The sequence below is a fragment of the Antennarius striatus genome, chromosome 11 (assembly GCF_040054535.1).
Source record: "Antennarius striatus isolate MH-2024 chromosome 11, ASM4005453v1, whole genome shotgun sequence".
NCBI classification, from domain to species: Eukaryota; Metazoa; Chordata; class Actinopteri; order Lophiiformes; family Antennariidae; genus Antennarius; species Antennarius striatus.
Window position 1 is genome coordinate 23,655,001 of NC_090786.1, and position 15,000 is coordinate 23,670,000.

Sequence of the window (15,000 nt, forward strand, 5' to 3'; positions counted from 1 at the left end):
AAGCGTAAACATTTTTCAAAGCGTTGACAGATCATCGCATGATCACATGCTTGTGATCGCACCGCATTATTTTTGAACAACATTGGGGAGATGCACCGTTCCTGGAGCTACTGCAATACCAGGTCGATGCGTGGAGAGGATGGAGCAAGCTCCTGTTCCATCTCCCTGTTCCAAAAATCAATTTAATATATAGTCCCCGGGTAGGGGACATATCAGATATTAAACTGATAAGAACAGATACTACACTTGATCTTAGCCAAAAGGCCGAGAAGCGATACTGTAATATTGTCAGATACAGGTGACCCAGGTGCCACCCTGACCTTTACTTTGATGGTCCACAGAATCCAGTAACGACCCGGAATGCGTCTGGGTTAAGGAATTATGTGGCTCCGGGTTGGCGGCCAGCGACTGTTTAACATTTGACCTATCACCTCAGTCAGTCAGTCAGTCAGTCAGTCAGTCAGTCAGACAGACAGACAGACAGACAGACAGACAGACAGACAGACAGACAGACAGACAGACAGACAGACAGACAGACAGACAGACAGACAGACAGACAGACAGACAGACAGACAGACAGACAGACAGACAGACAGACAGACAGACAGACAGACAGACAGACAGACAGACAGACAGACAGACAGACAGACAGACAGACAGACAGACAGACAGACAGGCAGGACAGGACAGGACAGGACAGGACAGGACAGGACAGGACAGGAAGCATATCCCAAAGGCAACGGCCGCAGGTCGGCAAAATGTGGACGTTACAAACACAGCCTTCCTGTCTGCCTGAGAGCAGCTGTTATACAACACCAGTATATTGTTGATCACGATATAATGCTCTTGCCAGATTACATTCAAATGACTTATTATTCATAACAATTAAGGTTCAAAAAATGCAAGAATCTAATATTTCTTATACAGTGCCATCTAGCCTACCAAGTACACTCACTTTTTACTCAAGCGTAAACATTTTTCAAAGCGTTGACAGATCATCGCATGATCACATGCTTGTGATCGCACCGCATTATTTTTGAACAACATTGGGGAGATGCACCGTTCCTGGAGCTACTGCAATACCAGGTCGATGCGTGGAGAGGATGGAGCAAGCTCCTGTTCCATCTCCCTGTTCCAAAAATCAATTTAATATATAGTCCCCGGGTAGGGGACATATCAGATATTAAACTGATAAGAACAGATACTACACTTGATCTTAGCCAAAAGGCAGAGAAGCGATACTGTAATATTGTCAGATACAGGTGACCCAGGTGCCACCCTGACCTTTACTTTGATGGTCCACAGAATCCAGTAACGACCAGGGAATGCGTCTGGGTTAAGGAATTATGTGGCTCCGGGTTGGCGGCCAGCGACTGTTTAACATTTGACCTATCACCTCAGTCAGTCAGTCAGTCAGTCAGACAGACAGACAGACAGACAGACAGACAGACAGACAGACAGACAGACAGACAGACAGACAGACAGACAGACAGACAGACAGACAGACAGACAGACAGACAGACAGACAGACAGACAGACAGACAGACAGACAGACAGACAGACAGACAGACAGACAGACAGACAGACAGACAGACAGACAGACAGACAGACAGACAGACAGACAGACAGACAGACAGACAGACAGACAGACAGACAGACAGACAGACAGACAGACAGACAGACAGACAGACAGACAGACAGACAGACAGACAGACAGACAGACAGACAGACAGACAGACAGACAGACAGACAGACAGACAGACAGACAGACAGACAGACAGACAGACAGACAGACAGACAGACAGACAGACAGACAGACAGACAGACAGACAGACAGACAGACAGACAGACAGACAGACAGACAGACAGACAGACAGACAGACAGACAGACAGACAGACAGACAGACAGACAGACAGACAGACAGACAGACAGACAGACAGACAGACAGACAGACAGACAGACAGACAGACAGACAGACAGACAGACAGACAGACAGACAGACAGACAGACAGACAGACAGACAGACAGACAGGACAGGACAGGACAGGACAGGAAGCATATCCCAAAGGCAACGGCCGCAGGTCGGCAAAATGTGGACGTTACAAACACAGCCTTCCTGTCTGCCTGAGAGCAGCTGTTATACAACACCAGTATATTGTTGATCACGATATAATGCTCTTGCCAGATTACATTCAAATGACTTATTATTCATAACAATTAAGGTTCAAAAAATGCAAGAATCTAATATTTCTTATACAGTGCCATCTAGCCTACCAAGTACACTCACTTTTTACTCAAGCGTAAACATTTTTCAAAACTCAAGCGTAAACATTTTTCAAAGCGTTGACAGATCATCGCATGATCACATGCTTGTGATCGCACCGCATTATTTTTGAACAACATTGGGGAGATGCACCGTTCCTGGAGCTACTGCAATACCAGGTCGATGCGTGGAGAGGATGGAGCAAGCTCCTGTTCCATCTCCCTGTTCCAAAAATCAATTTAATATATAGTCCCCGGGTAGGGGACATATCAGATATTAAACTGATAAGAACAGATACTACACTTGATCTTAGCCAAAAGGCAGAGAAGCGATACTGTAATATTGTCAGATACAGGTGACCCAGGTGCCACCCTGACCTTTACTTTGATGGTCCACAGAATCCAGTAACGACCAGGGAATGCGTCTGGGTTAAGGAATTATGTGGCTCCGGGTTGGCGGCCAGCGACTGTTTAACATTTGACCTATCACCTCAGTCAGTCAGTCAGTCAGTCAGACAGACAGACAGACAGACAGACAGACAGACAGACAGACAGACAGACAGACAGACAGACAGACAGACAGACAGACAGACAGACAGACAGACAGACAGACAGACAGACAGACAGACAGACAGACAGACAGACAGACAGACAGACAGACAGACAGACAGACAGACAGACAGACAGACAGACAGACAGACAGACAGACAGACAGACAGACAGACAGACAGACAGACAGACAGACAGACAGACAGACAGACAGACAGACAGACAGACAGACAGACAGACAGACAGACAGACAGACAGACAGACAGACAGACAGACAGACAGACAGACAGACAGACAGACAGACAGACAGACAGACAGACAGACAGACAGACAGACAGACAGACAGACAGACAGACAGACAGACAGACAGACAGACAGACAGACAGACAGACAGACAGACAGACAGACAGACAGACAGACAGACAGACAGACAGACAGACAGACAGACAGACAGACAGACAGACAGACAGACAGACAGACAGACAGACAGACAGACAGACAGACAGACAGACAGACAGACAGACAGACAGACAGACAGACAGACAGACAGACAGACAGACAGACAGACAGACAGACAGACAGACAGACAGACAGGACAGGACAGGACAGGACAGGAAGCATATCCCAAAGGCAACGGCCGCAGGTCGGCAAAATGTGGACGTTACAAACACAGCCTTCCTGTCTGCCTGAGAGCAGCTGTTATACAACACCAGTATATTGTTGATCACGATATAATGCTCTTGCCAGATTACATTCAAATGACTTATTATTCATAACAATTAAGGTTCAAAAAATGCAAGAATCTAATATTTCTTATACAGTGCCATCTAGCCTACCAAGTACACTCACTTTTTACTCAAGCGTAAACATTTTTCAAAGCGTTGACAGATCATCGCATGATCACATGCTTGTGATCGCACCGCATTATTTTTGAACAACATTGGGGAGATGCACCGTTCCTGGAGCTACTGCAATACCAGGTCGATGCGTGGAGAGGATGGAGCAAGCTCCTGTTCCATCTCCCTGTTCCAAAAATCAATTTAATATATAGTCCCCGGGTAGGGGACATATCAGATATTAAACTGATAAGAACAGATACTACACTTGATCTTAGCCAAAAGGCAGAGAAGCGATACTGTAATATTGTCAGATACAGGTGACCCAGGTGCCACCCTGACCTTTACTTTGATGGTCCACAGAATCCAGTAACGACCAGGGAATGCGTCTGGGTTAAGGAATTATGTGGCTCCGGGTTGGCGGCCAGCGACTGTTTAACATTTGACCTATCACCTCAGTCAGTCAGTCAGTCAGTCAGTCAGTCAGTCAGTCAGACAGACAGACAGACAGACAGACAGACAGACAGACAGACAGACAGACAGACAGACAGACAGACAGACAGACAGACAGACAGACAGACAGACAGACAGACAGACAGACAGACAGACAGACAGACAGACAGACAGACAGACAGACAGACAGACAGACAGACAGACAGACAGACAGACAGACAGACAGACAGACAGACAGACAGACAGACAGACAGACAGACAGACAGACAGACAGACAGACAGACAGACAGACAGACAGACAGACAGGACAGGACAGGACAGGACAGGACAGGACAGGACAGGACAGGAAGCATATCCCAAAGGCAACGGCCGCAGGTCGGCAAAATGTGGACGTTACAAACACAGCCTTCCTGTCTGCCTGAGAGCAGCTGTTATACAACACCAGTATATTGTTGATCACGATATAATGCTCTTGCCAGATTACATTCAAATGACTTATTATTCATAACAATTAAGGTTCAAAAAATGCAAGAATCTAATATTTCTTATACAGTGCCATCTAGCCTACCAAGTACACTCACTTTTTACTCAAGCGTAAACATTTTTCAAAGCGTTGACAGATCATCGCATGATCACATGCTTGTGATCGCACCGCATTATTTTTGAACAACATTGGGGAGATGCACCGTTCCTGGAGCTACTGCAATACCAGGTCGATGCGTGGAGAGGATGGAGCAAGCTCCTGTTCCATCTCCCTGTTCCAAAAATCAATTTAATATATAGTCCCCGGGTAGGGGACATATCAGATATTAAACTGATAAGAACAGATACTACACTTGATCTTAGCCAAAAGGCCGAGAAGCGATACTGTAATATTGTCAGATACAGGTGACCCAGGTGCCACCCTGACCTTTACTTTGATGGTCCACAGAATCCAGTAACGACCCGGAATGCGTCTGGGTTAAGGAATTATGTGGCTCCGGGTTGGCGGCCAGCGACTGTTTAACATTTGACCTATCACCTCAGTCAGTCAGTCAGTCAGTCAGTCAGTCAGTCAGACAGACAGACAGACAGACAGACAGACAGACAGACAGACAGACAGACAGACAGACAGACAGACAGACAGACAGACAGACAGACAGACAGACAGACAGACAGACAGACAGACAGACAGACAGACAGACAGACAGACAGACAGACAGACAGACAGACAGACAGACAGACAGACAGACAGACAGACAGACAGACAGACAGACAGACAGACAGACAGACAGACAGACAGACAGACAGGACAGGACAGGACAGGACAGGACAGGACAGGACAGGAAGCATATCCCAAAGGCAACGGCCGCAGGTCGGCAAAATGTGGACGTTACAAACACAGCCTTCCTGTCTGCCTGAGAGCAGCTGTTATACAACACCAGTATATTGTTGATCACGATATAATGCTCTTGCCAGATTACATTCAAATGACTTATTATTCATAACAATTAAGGTTCAAAAAATGCAAGAATCTAATATTTCTTATACAGTGCTACACTCACTTTTTACTCAAGCGTAAACATTTTTCAAAGCGTTGACAGATCATCGCATGATCACATGCTTGTGATCGCACCGCATTATTTTTGAACAACATTGGGGAGATGCACCGTTCCTGGAGCTACTGCAATACCAGGTCGATGCGTGGAGAGGATGGAGCAAGCTCCTGTTCCATCTCCCTGTTCCAAAAATCAATTTAATATATAGTCCCCGGGTAGGGGACATATCAGATATTAAACTGATAAGAACAGATACTACACTTGATCTTAGCCAAAAGGCAGAGAAGCGATACTGTAATATTGTCAGATACAGGTGACCCAGGTGCCACCCTGACCTTTACTTTGATGGTCCACAGAATCCAGTAACGACCAGGGAATGCGTCTGGGTTAAGGAATTATGTGGCTCCGGGTTGGCGGCCAGCGACTGTTTAACATTTGACCTATCACCTCAGTCAGTCAGTCAGTCAGTCAGTCAGTCAGTCAGTCAGTCAGTCAGACAGACAGACAGACAGACAGACAGACAGACAGACAGACAGACAGACAGACAGACAGACAGACAGACAGACAGACAGACAGACAGACAGACAGACAGACAGACAGACAGACAGACAGACAGACAGACAGACAGACAGACAGACAGACAGACAGACAGACAGACAGACAGACAGACAGACAGACAGACAGACAGACAGACAGACAGACAGACAGACAGACAGACAGACAGACAGACAGACAGACAGACAGACAGACAGACAGACAGACAGACAGACAGACAGACAGACAGACAGACAGACAGACAGACAGACAGACAGACAGACAGACAGACAGACAGACAGACAGACAGACAGACAGACAGACAGACAGACAGACAGACAGACAGACAGACAGACAGACAGACAGACAGACAGACAGACAGACAGACAGACAGACAGACAGACAGACAGACAGACAGACAGACAGACAGACAGACAGACAGACAGACAGACAGACAGACAGACAGACAGACAGACAGACAGACAGACAGACAGACAGGACAGGACAGGACAGGACAGGAAGCATATCCCAAAGGCAACGGCCGCAGGTCGGCAAAATGTGGACGTTACAAACACAGCCTTCCTGTCTGCCTGAGAGCAGCTGTTATTCAACACCAGTATATTGTTGATCACGATATAATGCTCTTGCCAGATTACATTCAAATGACTTATTATTCATAACAATTAAGGTTCAAAAAATGCAAGAATCTAATATTTCTTATACAGTGCCATCTAGCCTACCAAGTACACTCACTTTTTACTCAAGCGTAAACATTTTTCAAAGCGTTGACAGATCATCGCATGATCACATGCTTGTGATCGCACCGCATTATTTTTGAACAACATTGGGGAGATGCACCGTTCCTGGAGCTACTGCAATACCAGGTCGATGCGTGGAGAGGATGGAGCAAGCTCCTGTTCCATCTCCCTGTTCCAAAAATCAATTTAATATATAGTCCCCGGGTAGGGGACATATCAGATATTAAACTGATAAGAACAGATACTACACTTGATCTTAGCCAAAAGGCAGAGAAGCGATACTGTAATATTGTCAGATACAGGTGACCCAGGTGCCACCCTGACCTTTACTTTGATGGTCCACAGAATCCAGTAACGACCAGGGAATGCGTCTGGGTTAAGGAATTATGTGGCTCCGGGTTGGCGGCCAGCGACTGTTTAACATTTGACCTATCACCTCAGTCAGTCAGTCAGTCAGTCAGTCAGTCAGTCAGTCAGACAGACAGACAGACAGACAGACAGACAGACAGACAGACAGACAGACAGACAGACAGACAGACAGACAGACAGACAGACAGACAGACAGACAGACAGACAGACAGACAGACAGACAGACAGACAGACAGACAGACAGACAGACAGACAGACAGACAGACAGACAGACAGACAGACAGACAGACAGACAGACAGACAGACAGACAGACAGACAGACAGACAGACAGACAGACAGACAGACAGACAGACAGACAGACAGACAGACAGACAGACAGACAGACAGGACAGGACAGGACAGGACAGGACAGGACAGGACAGGAAGCATATCCCAAAGGCAACGGCCGCAGGTCGGCAAAATGTGGACGTTACAAACACAGCCTTCCTGTCTGCCTGAGAGCAGCTGTTATACAACACCAGTATATTGTTGATCACGATATAATGCTCTTGCCAGATTACATTCAAATGACTTATTATTCATAACAATTAAGGTTCAAAAAATGCAAGAATCTAATATTTCTTATACAGTGCCATCTAGCCTACCAAGTACACTCACTTTTTACTCAAGCGTAAACATTTTTCAAAGCGTTGACAGATCATCGCATGATCACATGCTTGTGATCGCACCGCATTATTTTTGAACAACATTGGGGAGATGCACCGTTCCTGGAGCTACTGCAATACCAGGTCGATGCGTGGAGAGGATGGAGCAAGCTCCTGTTCCATCTCCCTGTTCCAAAAATCAATTTAATATATAGTCCCCGGGTAGGGGACATATCAGATATTAAACTGATAAGAACAGATACTACACTTGATCTTAGCCAAAAGGCCGAGAAGCGATACTGTAATATTGTCAGATACAGGTGACCCAGGTGCCACCCTGACCTTTACTTTGATGGTCCACAGAATCCAGTAACGACCCGGAATGCGTCTGGGTTAAGGAATTGTTGGCGGCCAGCGACTGTTTAACATTTGACCTATCACCTCAGTCAGTCAGTCAGTCAGTCAGTCAGTCAGTCAGACAGACAGACAGACAGACAGACAGACAGACAGACAGACAGACAGACAGACAGACAGACAGACAGACAGACAGACAGACAGACAGACAGACAGACAGACAGACAGACAGACAGACAGACAGACAGACAGACAGACAGACAGACAGACAGACAGACAGACAGACAGACAGACAGACAGACAGACAGACAGACAGACAGACAGACAGACAGACAGACAGACAGACAGACAGACAGACAGACAGACAGACAGACAGACAGACAGACAGACAGACAGACAGACAGACAGACAGACAGACAGACAGACAGACAGACAGACAGACAGACAGACAGACAGACAGACAGACAGACAGACAGACAGACAGACAGACAGACAGACAGACAGACAGACAGACAGACAGACAGACAGACAGACAGACAGACAGACAGACAGACAGGACAGGACAGGACAGGACAGGACAGGACAGGACAGGACAGGAAGCATATCCCAAAGGCAACGGCCGCAGGTCGGCAAAATGTGGACGTTACAAACACAGCCTTCCTGTCTGCCTGAGAGCAGCTGTTATACAACACCAGTATATTGTTGATCACGATATAATGCTCTTGCCAGATTACATTCAAATGACTTATTATTCATAACAATTAAGGTTCAAAAAATGCAAGAATCTAATATTTCTTATACAGTGCCATCTAGCCTACCAAGTACACTCACTTTTTACTCAAGCGTAAACATTTTTCAAAGCGTTGACAGATCATCGCATGATCACATGCTTGTGATCGCACCGCATTATTTTTGAACAACATTGGGGAGATGCACCGTTCCTGGAGCTACTGCAATACCAGGTCGATGCGTGGAGAGGATGGAGCAAGCTCCTGTTCCATCTCCCTGTTCCAAAAATCAATTTAATATATAGTCCCCGGGTAGGGGACATATCAGATATTAAACTGATAAGAACAGATTTTTTGAAAACGTTTATTGACACGTGATTCATTTGTTTCATTTCAGTCACATTTCATTTTTCCATCCACAACTTCTTTTTCATATAAATATTTCTCTGTACAATAAATATTATCGATCATAAAATCATACAGATAAAAACAGTCATGGGTAAAAAGGATTTCAGTTCATTTTAAAAAATAAAATGTGCCAAAAATTAAAAGGTGTGTCAAGTGTCCATAAAAGTTATAAAAAATACATTAAAAAAGTCCAACCAAAGTCCCGTTTGTACAGGAGCGCAGTGAGTCCCTACCAAGGGTAACTCATCCCGCTCTTCCAAACAGTAGGTCTCTCGGGGTGCCTGTCGAGGCGCTCGGCCGAGATCCCCGCCCTGGTGCTCCTTCCCGCCTGCCTCTCCCGGAGAGCCAGGCCGCTGCTGCCGTGTCCTTTTTAGCGTTGTGGGTCCGGCTCCTCCCTCCGAATGGGCACAGAGGCGATTCTTCTTGGTGGCTGTGTCCTTGGGCGGCCGCTGGCCGCCTCGGCTGCCCTGAGTGTTGCGGCAGCCATTTGGATCACAGCCACGGGGGGGATCTGCATGTGCTTTCCTACCAGCAAATTTCGGGAGGTCCACAAGGCGTCCTTCAAGGCGTTGATGGCCAGCCACTGTTTTGTCCAGTCCCTTTTTGGGACGGGCCTTTGGCTGGCCCCGTAGAGCACCAGCTGTGGTGTGAGGACCTCCTTCGCTGGTAGGTACGGGAATTGCGAGGAGCCGGCCATTTCCCACAGGTCCACGGCAGCGCTGCACTCCCAGAGCAGGTGCCTCACCGACTCCGGCGCGCCGCAACCAGGTCGGGGGCAGGTCGACAGCGTCGACATTCCCCGGGAGTGCATGACGGACCTGACTGGGAGGATCTCGTGTGCCACCATCCATGACAGGTCCCGGAGTCTGTTTGGAAGAGCGGGGTGGTTCACGTTGCGCCAAACCGTGGAGGGCTCGCCGAGTGCAAGCCCGCGCACTGGACTCACTGGTTCCCGCTCCTGTACAACACATAAAAGGGAACGATGGTTAGTTAAAACCTGCACATCTTCCTGCTCCAGGCTAAAATGCTTTAAAAAGGTCTGGATAAAAACATAGGCCGGTGGCAGGTTAAAAGACACTGGAAATTGAAGACTAATCTTTAAAATTTTGAGACGTCTGAGGTAGGACCCCATCCAGAAACGTGTCATGGCTGCCGTTTTGGGGTTTCTGGATGGGGTCATTACTATTTTAATGTGTGTGGCTGTGTATAGTGACATTAAAAAGGCAGAGAGGTCTGGGACTCCTTTTCCTCCTTTGTCCTTAGGTAGCTTCAAGACCTCTCTCCTCAGGCGCTCCCACTTCGATCCCCACAGAAAGTTAAAAATGGCTCGTTCCAGGGCTAAAATAATTCTCCTTGGGGGAATAAAAACAGAACTGACCAATAAAAGCAAAGGTAAAATCACTGCTTTAATGATTAAAACCTTTCCCTCTATTGTCAGTTCCCTCAGTCCCCAGTACCCTAGCCTCTGTCTAACTTTCCCTAAAATGTCTGGCCAATTCGTTCTCCCTCCCCCCTCCTTGTCAAACCTAACCCCCAGAATTTTTTGGTCGGTCTGGGTCACAGTCAGGGGCAGTCCTGTCGTTTCGGTCGCTGTCCATGGTCCGTAAAATTGGGCTTGGGTCTTGTCTCGGTTTAGTTTGGACCCAGAGGCCCGTCCAAACCAGTCTGTCAAGTCCAGGGTCCGGTTGACTGACGAGAGGTCCGTGCATAAAATGTTTATGTCGTCCATGTACAAGACGCATTTGTTCGTCAGTCCCCCGGACCCTGGCACAAAGACCCCGTGGATTCGTTGGTCCCTTCTCAAGATCTGTGCCAGCGGCTCGATGCAAATCGCGTACAGGAGAGGAGATAACGGGCAACCCTGACGGACACCGCAGTTGATTCCTACTGCTTTTGTCAGATGCCCGTTAACCAGGATTTTGCTGCTGATCCCTCTATACAGCAATCCCACCCAAGCTATGAACCTCTCTGGAAGCCCCATTTTTTGCAGTACCTGGAACAGGTACTGATGCGAGACTCGATCAAAGGCCTTTTCAAAGTCTAGATTTAGGACTATTAGCCGAGTGTTTTCGTCTCTCGCCAGACAAATGGTGTCTCTAATCAGTACGAGGCTGTCGGTGATCTTCCTCCCCGGGATGGCACAGGCTTGATCCGGGTGAATCAAGTCCCCTAAAACCATAGTCAGTCGATTCGCTAAAATTTTGCTAAAAAGTTTACAGTCGAAATTTAAAAGCGTGATAGGTCTCCAGTTTTTTAGGTCAGTCTTGTCTTTACTCTTGTAGAGTAGAGTCACTATCCCTATCTTAAAACTGTCTGGCAGTCGGTCTAGCTTCTCAAATTCCATAAAAACGGTTAGTAAGTCAGGTGCTAAAATGTCCCAAAAGGTCAAATAAAACTCAAAGGGAAGTCCGTCCTGTCCTGGGGACTTCCCTCTGTTAAAACTTTTAAAACACTTGTTGAGTTCCTTGACACTAAAATTTTGGGATAAAAACACATTTTCATTCACCTGACATTCGATGGAATTTAAAACTTCGTTTAGGGTGTCATTAAAAACAGGTTTCTCTTTATACAGTTCAGAGTAAAAACATTCTATATCATCTTTTATTTCCTCTGTTCTTTGTGAAGTGCGTCCGTCGTCATTTTTTAGTTTTAAAATAGTCCCCCCTTTGTTTAAAATCTTTCTAAAAAAATAACGTGTGCACTTTTCACCTTCTTCTGTTTCCTTTTCTCTGCTTCTTAAAATAACCCCTTTACTTTTTGTTTCTGCCAGTAGCGACATTTCTCCTTTAATACTTTTGATTTCATTATTAAAATCAATTCCCTGTTGTGTTAAAATGAAGTAGCGCTGTAGTCTCTTTTGCAGTCCCATCATGCGTCTGTTTTCCCTAACTTTCTTTCTCTTACCTGCCTGCCTAAAGAAAGTCTGGGTCCTTTCCTTCACCATTTCCCACCAGTGCGCACGTGTAGTGTAGAAGTCTTGGAGGGTCTGCCACTCTTTGTACTGCTCCCGGAACTGACTAACTAACTCCCTATCTTCTAAAAGGGAGCAGTTGAGTTTCCACAGACCTCTCCCTACCGTCACACCTGAAGGGAGTGACAGTGTGCAGGACAGTATGAGGTGATCCGAGAAAAAGACAGGGGTTAATCTAGCATCGGTCGGCACCCAATTCCGTATAAAGATATAATCTATGCGAGAGGCTTTGGTGCCGTCACCACTGAACCAGGTGAAGCCCTCCTCTCTGGGATGCATGGCTTTAAAGCAGTCAGTGAGTCTAAAATCCCTGCATAAGCCCTGTAATAAAACCGATGTTTTATCTAATTTAAAATCTTCCCCTATCCTTTTCCTGTCTTCTTTATTTAAAACACAGTTAAAATCACCTCCTACAACTAATGGTGCCCTGCCTAGCATGTGGGACTGCAGGTCTTCTAAAAAGTCATACCTGTCATTTTTTTCATTAAAACCATATACATTTAAAAGGTTAAAATCGTGCCCCATAAAAGTCAGGTGTGCTAAAAGTGCCCTACCCTCTTTCACCACGGTGCTGCCCTTCACCAGAACCTGAGGGTTTTTAATTAAAATGGCCACTCCGTCATTCTTGTTATGGTTGGATCCACTCCAGATCGACGTTTGTGGCCAGGTCTCCTCCCACTGTGTATATTTTTTTAAAAAAGGTAGGCCACATTCTTGAAGTAAAAACACATCTGACTTAAAAGTGTTAAGAAATGATAAAACACTCTGGGCTCTAACTCGCGACTTCACACTTCTCACATTGATAGTTGAAAAGGTGAGAGTCATGAGTATGTTTTAAAACCAGGTACGACAGTTTAAAAGACTATAAATAATTAAAAGACTACATTTAACACAGGTTTCCTTCTCGTGATGTGAAAGAATCTCATTTCACTATCTCCACACAGTCTGGAGGTGATTCCCGAGATTCTGACCTCCGGAAGCCAATATTCGCTCGTCTCTCCAACGGAGTTGATTGTAGCGCTATATTTAAAAAAGAGCACTGGTTGGGTGAACCGGGGGGGGAGGCTTTGTACCGCTCCTCAGGAGGGCTCTGAGAGTCGGACTCAGCTCTCCCCCTCTTCTCTGAGGCTTCTTCAGCCTCAGAGCTGGACAGTTCGGACGCAGTCCTCTTATTGCTGGGCTGGGTGTCGGGGAGGGGGTTGTCGCTGGACTCGTCTTCCCCCACTGTAATGAGACTCCCTGTGGAGTCCTCATCAGGGGAATCAAGTCCAGCTGCGCCCAAGTCCTGGCTCCGCCCACCTGCTTCTTCAGGTCCCTCTGCGGGGCGGAGCTCAGGCTCCTCCCCTTTTCCCGCCTCACCGGGCTGTTCTCCTCCAACCATGGTTGTTGGCGGGGGGTTTGGAACTCCCAGCCCCGCCTCTTCAATTAGCGCATTTGCTGCACCTGGGCAGCCATTTCCTACTTGATTGGCTTCAGTCTCCTGTGTTTTCTTAGCTTTAAGTTTGTTAGCAAATGAAAGAGGGCAGTCTCTGAAGAGATGGGTGTTTGCTCCACAGAGATTGCACTTCCTGCCATTGGTGCATTCTTCAAAAGAATGACCAATTTCTCTGCACTTCCCACAAATTATCTGGTCACACGCCTCGGCCAGGTGCCCATGCTTGCCACACTTGTGGCACAGCTTGGGCTGGCCCTGGTAATGTATGTAGCCCCGGTTAGCTCCCAGGACTATCATGGAGGGCAAGGATTTCAGGCCCTGGAAGCCCAGAGGGTCCTGCCATTGTTGAATGGGGACCCTCCAGGCACAATTCCAAATGCCGTCTTCATCCCTGACCTTGGTAGCCTGTCCTTTCACCGTGCAAAATCTTCCCAGCCACAAACAAATGTCGTCTGCATTAACCGTTTCATTGAACATCCTGACAATGACAGTTTTGGCAGCATTGTCAGTCAGTTTCTCAACTTCAAACACAGAGAACTGGGTCTTAGCATTTTCATAGCGTGTCCAGAATTCATTTAACAGGGGGGCCGTGCGAAAACTAATATCAAAGCCTTTGTTAAAAGGCAGTCCGAGTATACAGTTAAGGTCGTCAGGTTTGAAGCCAAGAGTTTTCTGGATCAGCTTTCGGGAGAAGTCTAACCTTGACATTCCCATTAGCTTACCATCTTTTTCCCTAAATTTAAAACGTACACTGTGGTGCCTCCGCATGCCGGCCGGTGCAGCCGACATGGCTAGAGGCACCACTAAAAACTAAATAAATAAATAAATGCCAATAAATTACTTTTAAAACCCTAAAACACAATAAATTAGAGTAAAAGAGAAACTTACCTTCAGGCAAGTGGCCTAAAGTGCAAATACAAGTGTGCAAAAGAAAACAGCAGTTTACAAACAAACAAATGTGCAAAAGACAATATACTCCCAAGAAGCCAGGAACTAATTCAATTAATATGAAAGAGTCCTGCTACACGGGAGCGACCGCAGTCTTAGCCAAAAGGCCGAGAAGCGATACTGTAATATTGTCAGATACAGGTGACCCAGGTGCCACCCTGACCTTTACTTTGATGGTCCACAGAATCCAGTAACGACCAGGGAATGCGTC

The 15,000-nt window shown here is 46.6% G+C and overlaps 9 non-coding genes across 9 annotated transcripts; all 9 read right to left on the reverse strand.

Annotated features, from left to right (window-relative positions):
- Positions 1–85: 85 nt before the first annotated feature.
- LOC137604356 (U2 spliceosomal RNA) lies at positions 86–276 on the reverse strand. The gene has a single exon (XR_011037470.1). It is a non-coding gene; the product is annotated as a U2 spliceosomal RNA (small nuclear RNA).
- A 773-nt stretch (positions 277–1,049) lies between these two features.
- On the reverse strand, positions 1,050–1,240 carry LOC137604456 (U2 spliceosomal RNA). Its single transcript, XR_011037566.1, has one exon. It is a non-coding gene; the product is annotated as a U2 spliceosomal RNA (small nuclear RNA).
- A 1,166-nt stretch (positions 1,241–2,406) lies between these two features.
- LOC137604457 (U2 spliceosomal RNA) lies at positions 2,407–2,597 on the reverse strand. Its single transcript, XR_011037567.1, has one exon. It is a non-coding gene; the product is annotated as a U2 spliceosomal RNA (small nuclear RNA).
- A 1,158-nt stretch (positions 2,598–3,755) lies between these two features.
- LOC137604458 (U2 spliceosomal RNA) lies at positions 3,756–3,946 on the reverse strand. The gene has a single exon (XR_011037568.1). It is a non-coding gene; the product is annotated as a U2 spliceosomal RNA (small nuclear RNA).
- Positions 3,947–4,776: 830 nt separating this feature from the next.
- Positions 4,777–4,967, reverse strand: LOC137604357 (U2 spliceosomal RNA). Its single transcript, XR_011037471.1, has one exon. It is a non-coding gene; the product is annotated as a U2 spliceosomal RNA (small nuclear RNA).
- Positions 4,968–5,739: 772 nt separating this feature from the next.
- Positions 5,740–5,930, reverse strand: LOC137604459 (U2 spliceosomal RNA). The gene has a single exon (XR_011037569.1). It is a non-coding gene; the product is annotated as a U2 spliceosomal RNA (small nuclear RNA).
- Positions 5,931–7,020: 1,090 nt separating this feature from the next.
- LOC137604460 (U2 spliceosomal RNA) lies at positions 7,021–7,211 on the reverse strand. The gene has a single exon (XR_011037570.1). It is a non-coding gene; the product is annotated as a U2 spliceosomal RNA (small nuclear RNA).
- Positions 7,212–8,052: 841 nt separating this feature from the next.
- LOC137604358 (U2 spliceosomal RNA) lies at positions 8,053–8,243 on the reverse strand. Its single transcript, XR_011037472.1, has one exon. It is a non-coding gene; the product is annotated as a U2 spliceosomal RNA (small nuclear RNA).
- Positions 8,244–9,224: 981 nt separating this feature from the next.
- On the reverse strand, positions 9,225–9,406 carry LOC137604496 (U2 spliceosomal RNA). Its single transcript, XR_011037592.1, has one exon. It is a non-coding gene; the product is annotated as a U2 spliceosomal RNA (small nuclear RNA).
- Positions 9,407–15,000: the final 5,594 nt, after the last annotated feature.